General features: G+C 47.3%; 1 protein-coding gene across 3 annotated transcripts in view; it reads left to right on the top strand.

Annotated features, from left to right (window-relative positions):
• LOC144592200 (sorbin and SH3 domain-containing protein 2-like) overlaps nt 1–15,736 on the top strand; it is a 369,491-nt gene that overhangs the window by 59,754 nt on the left and 294,001 nt on the right. For 2 of the 3 annotated variants that reach the window (XM_078396703.1, XM_078396698.1), the window contains exon 2: nt 2,808–2,871. The exons of the other annotated variant lie outside the window; for it this stretch is intronic. The gene's annotated coding sequence lies outside the window, so the exon portion shown is untranslated. The remainder of the gene's footprint in view (nt 1–2,807; nt 2,872–15,736) is intronic. 3 annotated transcript variants of the gene reach the window in all.

The raw sequence follows: 15,736 nt of genomic DNA, 5'->3' as shown, positions 1-15,736 counted from the left end.
GGAGAGAAGGAATGGGTGACGTTTCGGGGCGAGACCCTTCTTCAGACTGGTTGGGGATAAGGGAAACGATAGATATAGACGGTGATGTGGAGAGATAAAGGACAATGAATGAAAGATACGCAAAAATAATAACAATGATAAAGGAAACGGGCCACTGTGTGCAGGTTGAAAACGAGAAGCTAGTGCGACTTGGGTGGGGGAGGGATAGAGAGAGGGGGAATGTTGGGGCTACCTGAAGTGAGAGAAATCAATATTCATACCACTGGGCTGTGAGCTGCCCAAGCGAAATATGAGATGCTGTTCCTCCAATTTGTGCTTTTTTTCCTCACTCTGACAATGGAAGAGACCGAGGACAGAAAGGTCAGTGTGGGAATGGGGAGGAGAATTAAAGTGTCCAGCAACCGGGAGATCAGGTTGGTTCAGGCGGGCTGAGCGAAGGTGTTCTGTGAAACGATCGCCCAGTCTGCGTTTGGTCTCGCCAATGTACGAGAGTCCACATCTTGAACGACACGGTGGCGCAGCAGTAGAGTTGCTGCCTTACAGCGAATGCAGCGCCGGAGACTCAGGTTCGATCCTGACCACGGGCGCCGTCTGTACGGAGTTTATACGTTCTCCCCGTGACCTGCGTGGGTTTTCTCCGAGATCTTCGGTTTCCTCCCACACTCCAAAGACGTGCAGGTATGTAGGTTAATTGGCTTGGTAAATGTAAAAAAAAAAAAAAATTGTCCCTCGTGGGTGTAGGATAGTGTTAGTGTGTGGGGATCGCTGGGTGGCGCAGACCCGATGGGCCGAATGGCCTGTTTCTGCGCTGTATCTCTAAATCTAAAATCTAAACGTATACAGTAGATGAGGTTGGTGGAGGTGCAAGTGAACCTCTGTCTCACCTGAAAGGACTGGCGGGGTTCCCTGGACAGAGTCGAGGGAGGAGGTGCAGGGACAGGTGTCGCCCCTTCCCACCCAAACCACCCCCTCCCCAGGTACCTTCCCCAGCAATCGCAGGAGATGCAACACCTGTCCCATCTTCCTTATGACTTCGTCTCGGGACAGAGTTTGCAAGTTCTCCCTGTGACTGCCTGCGTTTCCTCAGGGTGCTCCAGTTTCCTGCCCTCATCCCGAAAGACGACCGCGGGTTTGTCGGTTAATTGCCCCTCTGTGATTTTGCCTCTCGTGTGTGGGGAGTGGATCAGAGAGTGGGATAACAAAGAACTGGCGTGAACCGTGATCGATGGTCGGCGTGGATTCACTGTGCCGAGGGACTTGTATCTTTCAATCAATCAATCAATTAATGTTGGGCATTGGCTGAGATATATTGACCGTTATGACCTTGCATTCTGGGTACAAATATGTAGCTGCTATTCTCAGTTATTTAGATAAGTACTGTAGCTGGATGCCAACATCTCAACTATATTGGAGTATCGGTTGTCTAAAATGTTGGGCATATTTCCAAGTTGAGCACAAGGTCCATAATGTTTGTCATTGTAAGAGTTTAGGACATTTGCTACTTCACAACCATTTATCTTCTGATGCACTGATTCGAAACGTATAAGATTATTAAGGGGTTGGACACGTTAGAGGCAGGAAACATGTTCCCAATGTTGGGGGAGTCCAGAACCAGGGGCCACAGTTTAAGAATAAGGGGTAGGCCATTTAGAACAGAGATGAGGAAAAACTTTTTTAGTCAGAGAGTTGTGAATCTGTGGAATTCTCTGCCTCAGAAGGCAGTGGAGGCCAATTCTCTGAATGCATTCAAGACAGAGCTAGATAGAGCTCTTAAGTATAGCGGAGTCAGGGGGTATGGGGAGAAGGCAGGAACGGGGTACTGATTGAGAATGATCAGCCATGATCACATTGAATGGCGGTGCTGGCTCGAAGGGCCGAATGGCCTCCTCCTGCACCTATTGTCTATTGTCTATTGACCTCACCGCCATGGGTGACCCTACCAGGAGCGTAGCTCCAGACGGCATCGCTCTCAGGATCTCAGGACCACACGAGCTTCTCCACCACGACAAGGTGGCAAGGTGGCACCACAGCTGATGAGAGGACCATCCAGTTGCCTGATAACAGCTGCGAAGAAATTGTCCCTGAATCTGGAGGTGTGCATTTTCACACTTCTGTACCTCTTGCCTGATGGGAGAGGGGAGAAGAGGGAGTGGCCGGGGTGTGACTGGTCCTTGATGATGCTGCTGGCCTTGCCGAGGCAGCGTGAGGTGTAGATGGAGTCAACGGAAGGGAGGCTGGTTTGTGTGGATGGTCTGGGCTTCATCCACAACTCTCCGTGATTTCTTGCGGTCCAGATATTTCTGAAATTTCCATGTCAGAATTTGCTCGGCAGATTGAGTATCATCAGTTGTAGAAACGAGGAACGGCAGATGCTGCTTTACCAAACAAGAAACAAAGTGCTGGAGTAACTCGGTGGGTCAGACAACATCTCTGAAGAACATGTGGAATGGAGAAGAGTGGAATTCATTGCCGCAGAAGGCTGTGGAGGCCAAGTCACTGGATATCTTTAAGGGGGAGATTGACAGATTCTTGATTAGTACGGGTGTCAGGGGTTATGGGGAGAAGGCAGGAGAATTGGGTGAGAGGGAGAGATAGATCAGCCATGATTGAATGGCGGAGTAGCATCGATGGGCCGAATGGCCTTATTCTGCTCCTGGCACTTATGAACTTATGAACATGGATAGGTGGCATATCGGGTCAGGACTCTTCCTCAGATTGATATCACCAGTTCATGTTTCCAAGCTGAGAGGTTGTTACAGAGACAAAGTCACAAACCTTAAGTGTCAACTCTGCTTCTCTCACCCCAGATGCTGCCTGACCAGCTGAGTGTTTCCAGCCTCCTCTGTATTTATTTCTGAGCTCGTGCCAAAGGTAAGTTGAAAATTTACTATTGATTTAGCAGGATAACTGGGTATGGCAATGCATGGTGGCGCAGCGGTAGAGTTGCTGCCTTCCAGTGCCAGAGACCCGGGTTCCATCCTGACTACGGGTGCTGTCTGTACGGAGTTTGTACGTTCTCCCTTGGGAGAGCTGGAAAGAGCGCAGAGAAGATATACGAGGATGTTGCCAGGACTCGAGGCCCTGTGCTATGGGGAGAGGTTGAGCAGGCTAGGACTTTATTCCTAGGAGCGCAAGAGGATGATGGATGATCTTAGAGGTATATCTTTGTTAATCCCATCTATGTTTAGTATTTAGCTTAGTTTAGAGACACAGCGCGGAAACAGGCTATTCGGCCCACCGAGTCCGCACCGACCAGTGATCCGTGCACATTAACACTATCCTACACACACCAGAGACAATTTACTCTAAAACCAAGCCAATTCTCCTACAAACCTGTACGTCTTTGTAGTGTGGGAGAAACCGAAGATCTTGGAGAAAACCCTTTAGAGTGTGGAAGGAAACTAGAGCTCCTGGTGAAAACCCACGCGGTCAGGGGGAGAACGTACAAACTCCGTACGGACAGCACCCGTAGTCAGGATTGAACCCGGGTCTCCGACGCTGTGAGGCAGCAACTCTTCTGCTGCGCCACCGTGCCGTCCTATAATCATTTTCTCCAGCCACCTTAGCGACTGGAGACTAAAGTTTGCCTTATTTGTTACCATCATAGAATCATGTAGCACCGTCGCAGGCCTTTCGGCCCAACTCCTTGCTTGCATACCTGGAGGAAGAATATGCTTGTGGCCTCCCTGTAACATTCCCTGCGGAATTAATATGACGATCTCCTTAAACCAAGGGCAAATGATAGTTATAGAATCATCCAGCATAGAAACAGGCCCCCCAGCAACACCTGCCCAGCCGGCCAACATGTCCCACTTCATCGCACACTGCCTTTCTCTTAGCGAGGTTACTTCCCGGAATGGCGGGACTATCATATGTTGAAAGACTGGAGCGACTAGGCTTGTATACACTGGAATTTAGAAGGATGAGAGGAGATCTTATCGAAACATATTAGATTATTAAGGGGTTGGACACGTTAGAGGCAGGAAACATGTTCCCAATGTTGGGGGGAGTCCAGAACAATGGGCCACAGTTTAAGAATAAGGGGTAGGCCATTTAGAACTGAGATGAGGAAAAACTTTTTCAGTCAGAGAGTTGTGAATCTGTGGAATTCTCTGCCTCAGAAAGCAGTGGAGGCCAATTCTCTGAATGCATTCAAGAGAGAGCTGGATAGAGCTCTTAAGGATAGCGGAGTCAGGGGGTATGGGGAGAAGGCAGGAACGGGGTACTGATTGAGAATGATCAGCCATGATCACATTGAATGGCGGTGCTGGCTCGAAGGGCCGAATGGCCTCCTCCTGCACCTATTGTCTATTGTCTATTGAGATGTCGCACTCCAAAACGACAAAATGCAATGGAATTAGCATTTTTACGGGCAGAATGAAAAGTGTAGAATTACTTAGATTCAGCAATTGAGCACAGAGGTGTATTGGTAGAGTCAAATTTTCACACATCATTCTGCTGAGGTTCGAACAACACTCTGTGTTAGTTGAACGCCATTGATTGCAAAAAGGGCGGCCGCTGTCACCTGCTGCCTGGATTTCTCAGCCCCTATTGCTTTGGCAGCGTGGTGGTGACAACAATAGACAATAGACAATGTTTCACACGCCTCTTGACTTGTATTTCAAAGGTAGAAAATAAACTCCGCATGGATTGGACCTGTCTCATCCTTCACGCAAAAAGGACATTTCACACCAACTGAGCCAAGACGTTTAACAGAAGCACGAAAAGATCTGATGTTCATTAGGCCATTTCCGTGTGTGTGTGTGTGTGTGTGTGTGTGTGTGTGTGTTTTTTTTGTGTGTGTGTGTGTGTGTTTTTTTTTGTGTGTGTGTGTCTTAATTTACACACGCACACCAAGCCCGCGCCGCCCAGCGATCCCCGCACACTATCCTACACCCACTAGGGACAATTTTTACATTTACCCAGTCAATTAACCTACAAACCTGTACGTCTTTGGAGTGTGGGAGGAAACCGAAGATCTCGGAGAAATCCCACGCAGGTCACGGGGAGAACGTACAAACTCCGTACAGATGGCGCCCGTAGTCAGGATCGAACCTGAGTCTCCGGCGCTGCATTCGCTGTAAGGCAGCAACTCTACCGCTGCGCCACCGTGTCGTGGGTTTACTCTGGACGTGCAGGTTTGTAGGTTAATTGGCTTCTGTAAGTTGCCCCTAGAGTGTGTAGAGCAGAACTAACTTACAGGGGATCGCTGGTCGGCGCGGACTCGGTAGGCCGAAAGGCCTGTTTCCACGCTGTGTCTCTAAACCAAACTAAACTAAACTTTCAGAGCTAATTTAAAAATCGGGAACTTAGTCACTTAATTGCCTTGTGTAGGGGAAGAGGGGTGACTATCTTCTGTTTAATTGCCCTCCACCTTAAAAGACATCTTTATCCTGATGTCTTGCCGATTTAGCTTTGAAACATTTACCACAATGTAGTGTTGCTATACTTAATTGATGAGCCACACACTTCCCTTGCCAGGGCCTCGTCATTCAATGTGAATATATTTTTAACTTCTTAATTACTGACGAATTATCCGTGGCCCCGGCAAGTTGACTTTTACAGCTGTGGAGTTTTATTTCTTTTGGATCTTGGTTAGTTTCGAGATACAGCGTGGAAACAGGGCCCATCAGCCCACCGAGTCCGCGCCGACCACTTCACACTAGTTCTACGTGTCCCCACTTTCACATCCACTCCCTACATACAATACAATACAATACCACACAATACATCTTACACAGAAACATAGAAACATAGAAAATAGGTGCAGGAGTAGGCCATTCGGCCCTTCGATCTTTATTGTCATTGTGCAGGGGTACAAAGAGATTGGGAATGCACCTCCCATACGATGCAATAAATTAATTAGCAAGTCAGTATTAATTTAAACAACCCAATGAAACAAATTAGAACAGTTTTAAAACAGAATAAAGTGCAAGTAGGTCTGTGCCGGTTCGCTGTGCGATGTGACCATCCGACTCAGCAGGACCGGTTCATAGCAGCTATGGCCCTGGGGATGAAGCTGTTCCTGAGTCTGGAGGTGCGGGTGTAGAAGGCCTTGTATCGTCTGCCCGATGGTAGAAGTTCGAACAGACTGTTGCAGGGGTGTGAAGAGTCTTTGTGGATGCGGGTGGCTTTTCTGAGGCATCGTGGGGCACCAGGGGGCAATTTACAGGTGGCCAAATAATCTACAAACCCACGCGCCTTTAGGATGAGGGAGGAAATTGGGGGCACTCTTTGAAACACTTCCCTCTGGAAGGCGACTCCGGACTGTCAAAGCAGCCACAGCCAGACATAAAAACAGCTTTGTTCTCCACGAGCAGTAGCTCTACTCAACAACCAAAAAGTCTGTAGCCTACTTTTGCTCCGGTATTTCATTTCGTTCTTCACATGTTTAAATTATAATATTTTATTTTTAATGTTTTATGTTTTATTCTTAATTGTTTACTGTATGTTCGTGTTGTTACTTGCGAGCGGAGCATCAAGGCACATTCCTTGTATGTGTACATATATTTGGCCAATAAACCTTATTCAATTCAATTCAATTCAATTCAAAAACAACGGTCGCAAGGGGAACATGCAAACTCCACGCAGGCAGCACCCGAGGTCAGAATCGAACCTGGGTCTCTGGTAGAAACGTTGCCCATTCCTTCTCTCCCGAGATGCTGCCTGACCCGCTGAGTTATTCAGCATTTTGTGTTCTATCTTTGTCCCGCCCCCTTCCCCGACATCAGTCCGAAGAAGGGTCTCGACCCGAAACGTCACCCATTCCTTCTCTCCAGAGATGCTGCCTGACCCGCTGAGTTATTCCAGCATTTTGTGTCTACTTTCGATTTAAACTAGCATCTGCAGATTTTTTCCTACATAATTTAACCCCTCATTTGGTGTCACAAGTGAAATTATGATTTGTGTTGCAGTTCTGCCTTTGAGAAGGTGTTGTGCAGAGAAGATTCACGAGGATGTTGCCAGGCCTTGAGGTTCTGAGCTACAGGGAGAGGTTGAGCAGGCTGGGTCTCTATTCCATGGAACGCAGGAGGATGAGGGGTGATCTGATAGAGGTGTGCAAAATCATGAGAGGAATAGATCGGGTAGATGCCCAGAGTAGGGGAATCGAGGACCAGAGGATATAGGTTTATGGCAAAGATACTAGAGGAGCAAGATGAACCACTCCGTTGAAATCGCCTATACTGAAGTGTAGTACGCAAAGGAGCGTAACGTCCGCCATTTTAGTAGGCAAACCCCGCCGTTCGCTATGCCTCTCGCAGTGTAATCAGTGTTTTGGGGAACAGTATGTGTGATGATGCCATTAAAATGCAGAATATGTCTCATCTATCAATTCACAGATTTTTGTTATTTTTCTTTTTAAATGTTTCTGCAAGTTTCTGCCTACTAAAATGGCGACGTGACGTACTACGGTTTTTAGGGTCGAGTGGTCTATCTTGCTCCTCTAGTATCTTTGGTTTATGGTGAGGGGGAAAAAAAATTGAATAGGAACTTGAGGGGGAACCTTTTCACTCAGAGGGTGGTGGGTGCATGGAACAAGCTGCCAGAGGAGGTAGTTGAGGCTGGGACTATCGCGACGTTTAAGAAACAATTAGGCAGGTACATGGATAGGACGGGTTTAGACAATAGACAATAGACAATAGACAATAGGTGCAGGAGTAGGCCATTCAGCCCTTCGAGCCAGCACCGCCATTCAATGCGATCATGGCTGATCACTCTCAATCAGTACCCCGTTCCTGCCTTCTCCCCATACCCCCTCACTCCGCTATCCTTAAGAGCTCTATCCAGCTCTCTCTTGAAAGCATCCAACGAACTGGCCTCCACTGCCTTCTGAGGCAGAGAATTCCACACCTTCACCACCCTCTGACTGAAAAAGTTCTTCCTCATCTCCGTTCTAAATGGCCTACCCCTTATTCTCAAACTGTGGCCCCTTGTTCTGGACTCCCCCAACATTGGGAACATGTTATCTGCCTCTAATGTGTCCAATCCCCTAATTATCTTATATGTTTCAATAAGATCCCCCCTCATCCTTCTGGATGGATATGGGCCAAACGCAGGCAGGCGGGACTAGCGTAGATGGGACCTGTTGGCCGGTGTGGGCAAGTGGGGCAGAAGGGCCAGTTTCCACACTCTATCACTCTATGACAACCGGTAATAAATCACAACATATTTATTTCTCTTAACCTTTTTATTATTCCTGAACAAAGGCTATGCACTAACAATAACTGCATAACAGATTGATATCATGATCATCGAGGCTCCATGTCATTATAGTTCATGTATTTTATTAGAGAGGTAAATGCATTTTCATAATAACGTTATGTGCTGGTTCGGTCTTATTGACAGACTGAAAAATAAACGTGTGACTTAATTGTTGCTTGAAGGCAGGTGCGATGGATGTGACTTTCAATTTGGTGAGTAATTGCCAAATTTCTAATTGGCTTCTCCACAGCTAATGTGAGCAAATTGACAGGCCCATTATTGAGCCAGTTTACCTCAGTGGACTGATGGTTCTTCTGCCTCTAACACTTTACCTTGCAGTAAACGCTACTCACACTATTCCCTTTGTCATTTAGAAGGATGAGGGGGGATCTTATTGAAACATATAAGATAATTAGGGGATTGGACACATTAGAGGCAGGAAACATGTTCCCAATGTTGGGGGAGTCCAGAACAAGGGGCCACAGTTTAAGAATAAGGGGCAGGCCATTTAGAACGGAGATGAGGAAGAACTTTTTCAGTCATCGAGTGGTGAAGGTGTGGAATTCTCTGCCTCAGAAGGCAGTGGAGGCCAGTTCGTTGGATGCTTTCAAGAGAGAGCTGGATAGAGCTCTTAAGGATAGCGGAGTGAGGGGGTATGGGGAGAAGGCAGGAACGGGGTACTGATTGAGAGTGATCAGCCATGATCGCATTGAATGGCGGTGCTGGCTCGAAGGGCTGAATGGCCTACTCCTGCACCTATTGTCTATTGTCTATTGTCATGTATCTGTACACCGTGAATGGTTCCATTGTAATCATGTATTGTCTTTCCGTTGACTGGTTAGCACGCAACAAAAAGCTTTTCACTGTACCTCGGTACATGTGACAATAAACTAAACTCGACTCAAATTTCAGACTATAATGGGAGCAACCTAGAAACATAGAAACATGGAAAATAGGTGCAGGAGGAGGTCATTTGGCCCTTCGAGCCAGCACCGCCATTCATTGTGATCATGGCTGATCATCCACAATCAGTAACCCGTGCCTGCCTTCTCCCCATATCCCTTGATTCCGCTAGCCCCTAGAGCTCTATCTAACTCTCTCTTAAATCCATCCAGTGAATTGGTCTCCACTGCCTTCTGTGGACGAGAATTCCACAAATTCACAACTCTTTGGGTGAATAAGTTTTTTCTCACCTCAGTTTTAAATGGCCTCCCCTTTATTATAGACAATAGACAATAGACAATAGGTGCAGGAGGAGGCCATTCGGCCCTTCGAGCCAGCACTGCCATTCAATGTGATCATGGCTGATCATTCTCAATCAGTACCCCGTTCCTGCCTTCTCCCCATACCCCCTGACTGCCCTTGTCCCGTATTAGGCCCGGGGGCCGCTGTAGGCTGTAGGTCTGGACAGTGTATGTCCGGGCACTGTAGGCCTGGGGGCCGCTGTAGGTCCCGAGGCCCGGGCGCCACCTAACGGAGGTTGCGTAGCAACCCACCTCCCGGCCTGGGCGGTCACCATTGGTGGAACTGGAGCACGTGGCCGCTGGCTGGGTGAGGTCTCGTGAGGCGCGGGGTGATTACATCACCCTTTGTCCCTTATTTGGGAATGAGGAAGTTGGCATCCGTACAATATATATAGTGTAAGAAAATAACTGCAGATGCTGGTACAAATCGAAGGTATTTATTTACAAAATGCTCAGGAGAGAAGGAATGGGTGATGTTTCGGGTCGAGACCCTTCTTCAGACTGATGTCAGGGGGGCGGGACAAAGGAACGATATAGGTGGAGACAGGAAATTAGAGGGAGAACTGGGAAGGGGGAGGGGAAGAGAGGGACAGAGGAACTATCTGAAGTTGGAGAAGTCAATGTTCATACCACTGCAAGCTGCCCAAGCGAAATATGAGGTGCTGTTATATATACATATATTATATGAGAGAGAAAAATAAAAGTTCAGTGTGATTATATATACACACTCGCAAATTCACACACTGATCTTTTATTTTTCTCCCACGTTTATTATGTTGTTTACAGTGCACTATGTTTACATATTCTGTTGTGCAGCTGCAAGAAAGAATTTCATTGTTCCTTCTGGGAGATAAGACAATAAAACACTCTTGACTCTTGACTAGTTTAGAGAAACAGCGGGGAAACTGGCCCTTCGGCCCATCGGGTCCGCACCGACCAGCGATCCCCGTACGCTATTCAGCAACTCGATCTCCTCAACTTGGTCCAAAAGGCCCACTTCAAATTTTAATCACTACTCTACTCCGACCCGCGTGAGATCTCCGCTTATGAGGTGTTTGCACAGTAATCAGCCAGAACCAGAACCAATAGCACTATCCTGCACGCACTAGGGACAATTCTTTGATATTTTATACCAAGCCAATTAACCTACAAACCTGTACGTCTTTGGAGTTTGGGAGGAAACCGAAGATCTCGGAGAAAATTCACGGGGAAGAACGTACAAACTCCGTGCAGACGTTTTGTTGTGCGCTAACCAGTCAGCGGAAAGACAATACGTGATCGCAATCGAGCCGTCCACAGTGTACAGATACATGATAAGGGAAGAACGTGAATAAAGATTAGTGCAAGGTAAAGTTCAGTAAAGTCCGATCACAGATAGTCCGAGGGTCACCAATGAGGTAGATAGTAGTTCAGCACTGCTCTCTGGTTGTGGTAGGATGGTTCAGTTGCCTGATAACAGCTGGGGGAGAAACTGTCCCTGAATCTGGAGGTGTGCGTTTTCACACTTCTGTACCTCTTGCCCAATGGGAGAGGGGAGAAGAGGGAGTGGCCGGGGTGAGACTGGTCCTTGATTGTGCTGCTGGCCTTGCCGAGGCAGCGTGAGGTGTAGATGGAGTCAATGGAAGGGAAAGTGCTGGAGTAACTCAGCGGGACAGGCAACATCTCTGGAGAAAAGGAATAGGCGACTATTCACGTATTTGTATTTCCCAGAAATGCTGCCTGACCTGCTGAGTTACTCGGGAAAGGAAAGGAACTAATTTGTACTCTTCAGCTGAGGTTTCAATTTCCCAGAGTAACAAGAATGTGTTAACTGTTTTGTAATTTAGTAGAAGCATCTTTTTCATTACCTCTGGGTTCCTTACAGCGTGTGCACAAACTAAACCTGTGTATTTAATGATGAGATTATGGCCTCACAGTGGTGCAGCAGTAGAGTTGCTGCCTAACAGCGCCAGAGACCCCGGTTCAATCCTGACTACGGGCGCTGTCTGTACGGAGTTTGTACGTTCTCCCCGTGACCTGCGTGGGTTTTCTCCGAGATCTTCGGTTTCCTCCCGCACTCCAAAGACGTGCAGGTTTGTGGGTTAATTAGCTTGTAAATTGTAAATTGTCCCTGGTGTGTGTAGGATAGTGCTAGTGTACTGGGATCGCTGGTCGGAATGTAGAAGAATGAGAGGGGATCTTATCGAAACGTATAAGAATATTGAGGGGTTGGACACGTTAGAGGCAGGAGACATGTTCCCAATGTTGGGGGAGTCCAGAACAAGGGGCCACAGTTTACGAATAAGGGGTAGGCCATTTAGAACGGAGATGAGGAAAAACGTTTTCAGTCAGAGAGTTGTGAATCTGTGGAATTCTCTGCCTCAGAAGGCAGTGGAGGCCAATTCTCTGAATGCATTCAAGAGAGAGCTGGATCGAGCTCTTAAGGATAGCGGAGTCAGGGGGTATGGGGAGAAGGCAGGAAAGGGGTACTGATTGAGAATGATCAGCCATGATCACATTGAATGGCGGTGCTGGTTCGAGGGGCCGAATGGCCTCCTCCTGCACCTATTGTCTATTGTCAGTGTGGACACAGTGGGCCGAAGGACCTGTTTCCACGCTGCATCTCTAAACTAAACTAAAATTATGCAGTGGCAAGGAAGTCACTAGAATCAATATGATTTAATCCCCGGGATGGCGGGAGTGTCACCTGAGGAAAGATTGGAAAGATTGGGCTTGTATTCATTGGAGTTTAGAAGGATGAGAGGGGATCTTATAGAGACGTATAAAATTATAAAAGGACTGGACAAGCTAGATGCAGGGAAAATGTTCCCAATGGGGGAGTCCAGAACCAGGGGCCACAGTCTACGAATAAAGGCCTAAGAATTTAAAACTGAGATGAGAAAAAACTTTTTCACCCAGAGTGGTGTGAATTTGTGGAATTCTCTGCCACAGAAGGCAGCGGAGGCCAATTCACTGGATGAATTTAAAAGAGAGCTAGATAGAGCTCTCGGGACTAGCGGAACCAATGGATATGGGGAGAAGGCAGGCACGGGTTACTGATTGTGGATGATCAACCATGATCACAATGAATGGCGGTGCTGGCTCGAAGGGCCAAATGGCCTCCTGCTGCACCTGTTGTCCATGTTTCGCTGTTTCTAAGTAGGAACAGTAGATGTTATTTTATTCACAAAATGCTGGAGTAACTCAGCAGGTCAGGCAGCATCTCGGGAGAGAAGGAATGAAGAAGGGTCAGACTGAAGAAGGGTCTCGACCCGAAACATCACCCATTCTTTCTCTCCCGAGATGCTGCCTGACCTGCTGGGTTACTCCAGCATTTTGTGAATAAATCGATTTGTACCAGCATCTGCAGTTATTTTCTTATACAGTAGATGTTGTGCTGTACTTTAGGTTGGGTTGGATTCCATTTGTTTCTCTTCAAGAGCAGAATATTTATTTTGCAATAATTTAAGCTCAGCAGACACACCAGTAATGAATATTGATTTCTCTAACTTCAATTAACCATTGCATCCCCTCTCTCTCTCCACCCCTCCCCCATCCTCGTCACCATATCAGTTTCACTGTCATCCTGTTGAGTTTCACTCCTTGTATCTACTCGTTATCACCCTCCCCAACAGCCAACAATGGACCATTGTGGGTTCCACCATTCCTTGATCATCATTGCTTTATGCATTCCTTTGTTCTACATCTCTGTCACCGTCTATACCTCTTCCCTGACTCATGAGATCATGCGATAGGAGTAGAATTAGGCCGCTCGGCCCATCGAGTCTACTCCGCCATTCAATCATGGCTGATCTATCTCTCCCTCCTAACCCCATTCTCCAGCCTTCTCCCCATAACCTCTGACACCCGCACTAATCAAGAATATCCACTGACTTGGCCACCACAGCCTTCTGTGGCAAAGAATTCCACAGATTCACCACACTCTGACTAAAGAAATTCCCCCTCATCTCCTTCCTAAAGGAACATCCTTTAAATCTGAGGCTGTGACCTCTGGTCCTAGACTCTCCCACTAGTGGAAATATCCTCTCCACATCCACTCTATCCAGGCCTTTCACGATTCGGTACGTTTCAATGAGGTCCCCCCTCATTCTTCTAAACTCCAGCGAGTACAGGCCCAGTGCTGACAAACGCTCATCATATGTTAACCCACTCATTCCTGGGATCATTCTTGTAAACCTCCTCTGGACCCTCTCCAGAGCCAGCACATCCTTCCTCAGATACGGTGCCCAAACTCTCAGTCGCTTAGTCTGAAGAAGGGTCTCAGCCCGAAACGTCACCCATTCCTTCTAATCAGAGATGCTGCCTGTCCCGCTGAGTTGCTCCAGCTTTTTGTCTATCTGTTGCAGTATTTTAAGTAGGTTTCTGGGGGGGGGGGAAAAAAAACTGATTTTAATGGTGGATTAAGCCATTGTTCCCAGGGGTCTGTTGAAAGAAAACCAGTTAACCAAGTATGACAGGCGTATCTAAATTGGCGCTGAGAAAAGGCTTATGATTTACTGTGCCTTTGATGGCTGCACATCAGAAATTATTACATTCTCGGAGTGAAGTAATTACTATGGCAACACTGAAGGTTTGAGACAAAGTCTTTGATGACAGATTCTTGATTAGTACGGGTGTCAGGGGTTATGGGGAGAAGGCAGGAGAACGGGGTTAGGAGGGAGAGATAGATCAGCCATGATTGAATGGCGGAGTAGACTTGATGGGCCGAATGGCCTAATTCTGCTCCTAGCACTCATGAACTTGTGAATCTTATGAAATTGGGATTATGCACCAATTTTGAAGATCAAGGATCTAAACACTGATAGCAGGGGATGTTTCGTTTAGTTTATAGATACAGGCCCTTCGAGACCGCGCCGACCAGCGATCCCCGCACATTAACACTATCCTACACACGCTGGGGACAATTTACAACTTTAACAAGCCGATTAGCTCACAAACCTGTACGTCTTTGGAGTTTGGGAGGAAACCGGAGCACCCGGAGGAAACCCACGAGTGTCATGGGGACAATAGACAATAGACAAGAGACAATAGGTGCAAGAGGAGGCCATTCGGCCCTTCGTGCCAGCACCGCAATTCAATGTGATCATGGCTGATCATTCTCAATCAGTACCCCGTTCCTGCCTTCTCCCCATACCCCCTGACTCCGCTATCCTTAAGAGCTCTATCCAGCTCTCTTTTGAATGCATTCAGAGAATTGACATCCACTGCTTTCTGAGGCAGAGAATTCCAGAGATTCACAACTCTCTGACTGAAAAAGTTTTTCCTCATCTCAGTTCTAAATGGCCTGCCCCTAACGTGTTCAACCCCTTAATAATCTTATATGTTTCGATAAGATCCCCTCTCATCCTTCTAAATTCCAGTGTATACAAGCCTAGACGCTCCAGTCTTTCAACATACGACAGTCCCGCCATTCCGGGAATTAACCTAGTAAACCTATGCTGCACGCCCTCAATAGCAAGAATATCCTTCCTCAAATTTGGAGACCAAAACTGCACACAGTACTCCAGGTGCGGTCTCACTAGGGCCCTGTACAACTGCAGAAGGACCTCTTTGCTCCTATACTCAACTTAGGGGAGAACGTACAAACTCTGTACGGACAGCACCTGTAGTCAGGATCGAACCCAGGTCTCCGGCGCTGTAAGGCAGCAACTCTACCGCTGCGCCACCGTGCCGCTCATATTATTAAATCCTCAGAATGATGTAATTATAATGGCGACTTTGAACGATTAAAATGAAGCCTTCTAAAGGCTCCTGCTGCGTAATTGATGAGAATTTGCCGGCACTGAGATGATGCACCACTTTTGAAGATCGAAGGTCAAAGTACTGAGGGCAGGGATGCATTTCGAAAGACAGGAGTGAAAACATCTGCTGTATGTTCCATTTGTCCTAACCCAACCAATGCCCACATCTTCAGTGACGACTTCAATATCCAGGCGGCAAATGATTTGATTCGCACTTAGATCAGCACCAAAGGACTGAGTCACAGCAGAGTTCTTCAATGCATGTTATTTTTGGCAATCCAAGAATAATTCAAGACTATTCACGGTGGCACAGTGGTGGAGTTGCTGTCTTACAGCGCCAGAGACCAGGGTTCAATTCTAACTGCGGGTGCTGTATGTTCTTCTCCTGACTCTTGTGGGTTTTCTCTGGGATATCTGGTTTAGATTTAGAGATACAGAGATACAGCGTGGAAACAGGCCCTTCGGCCCACCGGGTCCGCGCCGCCCAGCGATCCCCGCACACTAACACTATCCGACACCCACTAGGGACAATTTTTACATTTGCCCAGT

The sequence above is a fragment of the Rhinoraja longicauda genome, chromosome 3 (genome assembly GCF_053455715.1).
Source record: "Rhinoraja longicauda isolate Sanriku21f chromosome 3, sRhiLon1.1, whole genome shotgun sequence".
In the NCBI taxonomy this organism is placed as follows: Eukaryota; Metazoa; Chordata; class Chondrichthyes; order Rajiformes; family Arhynchobatidae; genus Rhinoraja; species Rhinoraja longicauda.
The sequence above is the reverse complement of the archived record's forward strand: the minus strand, read 5'-3'. Positions and strand labels throughout refer to the sequence as shown.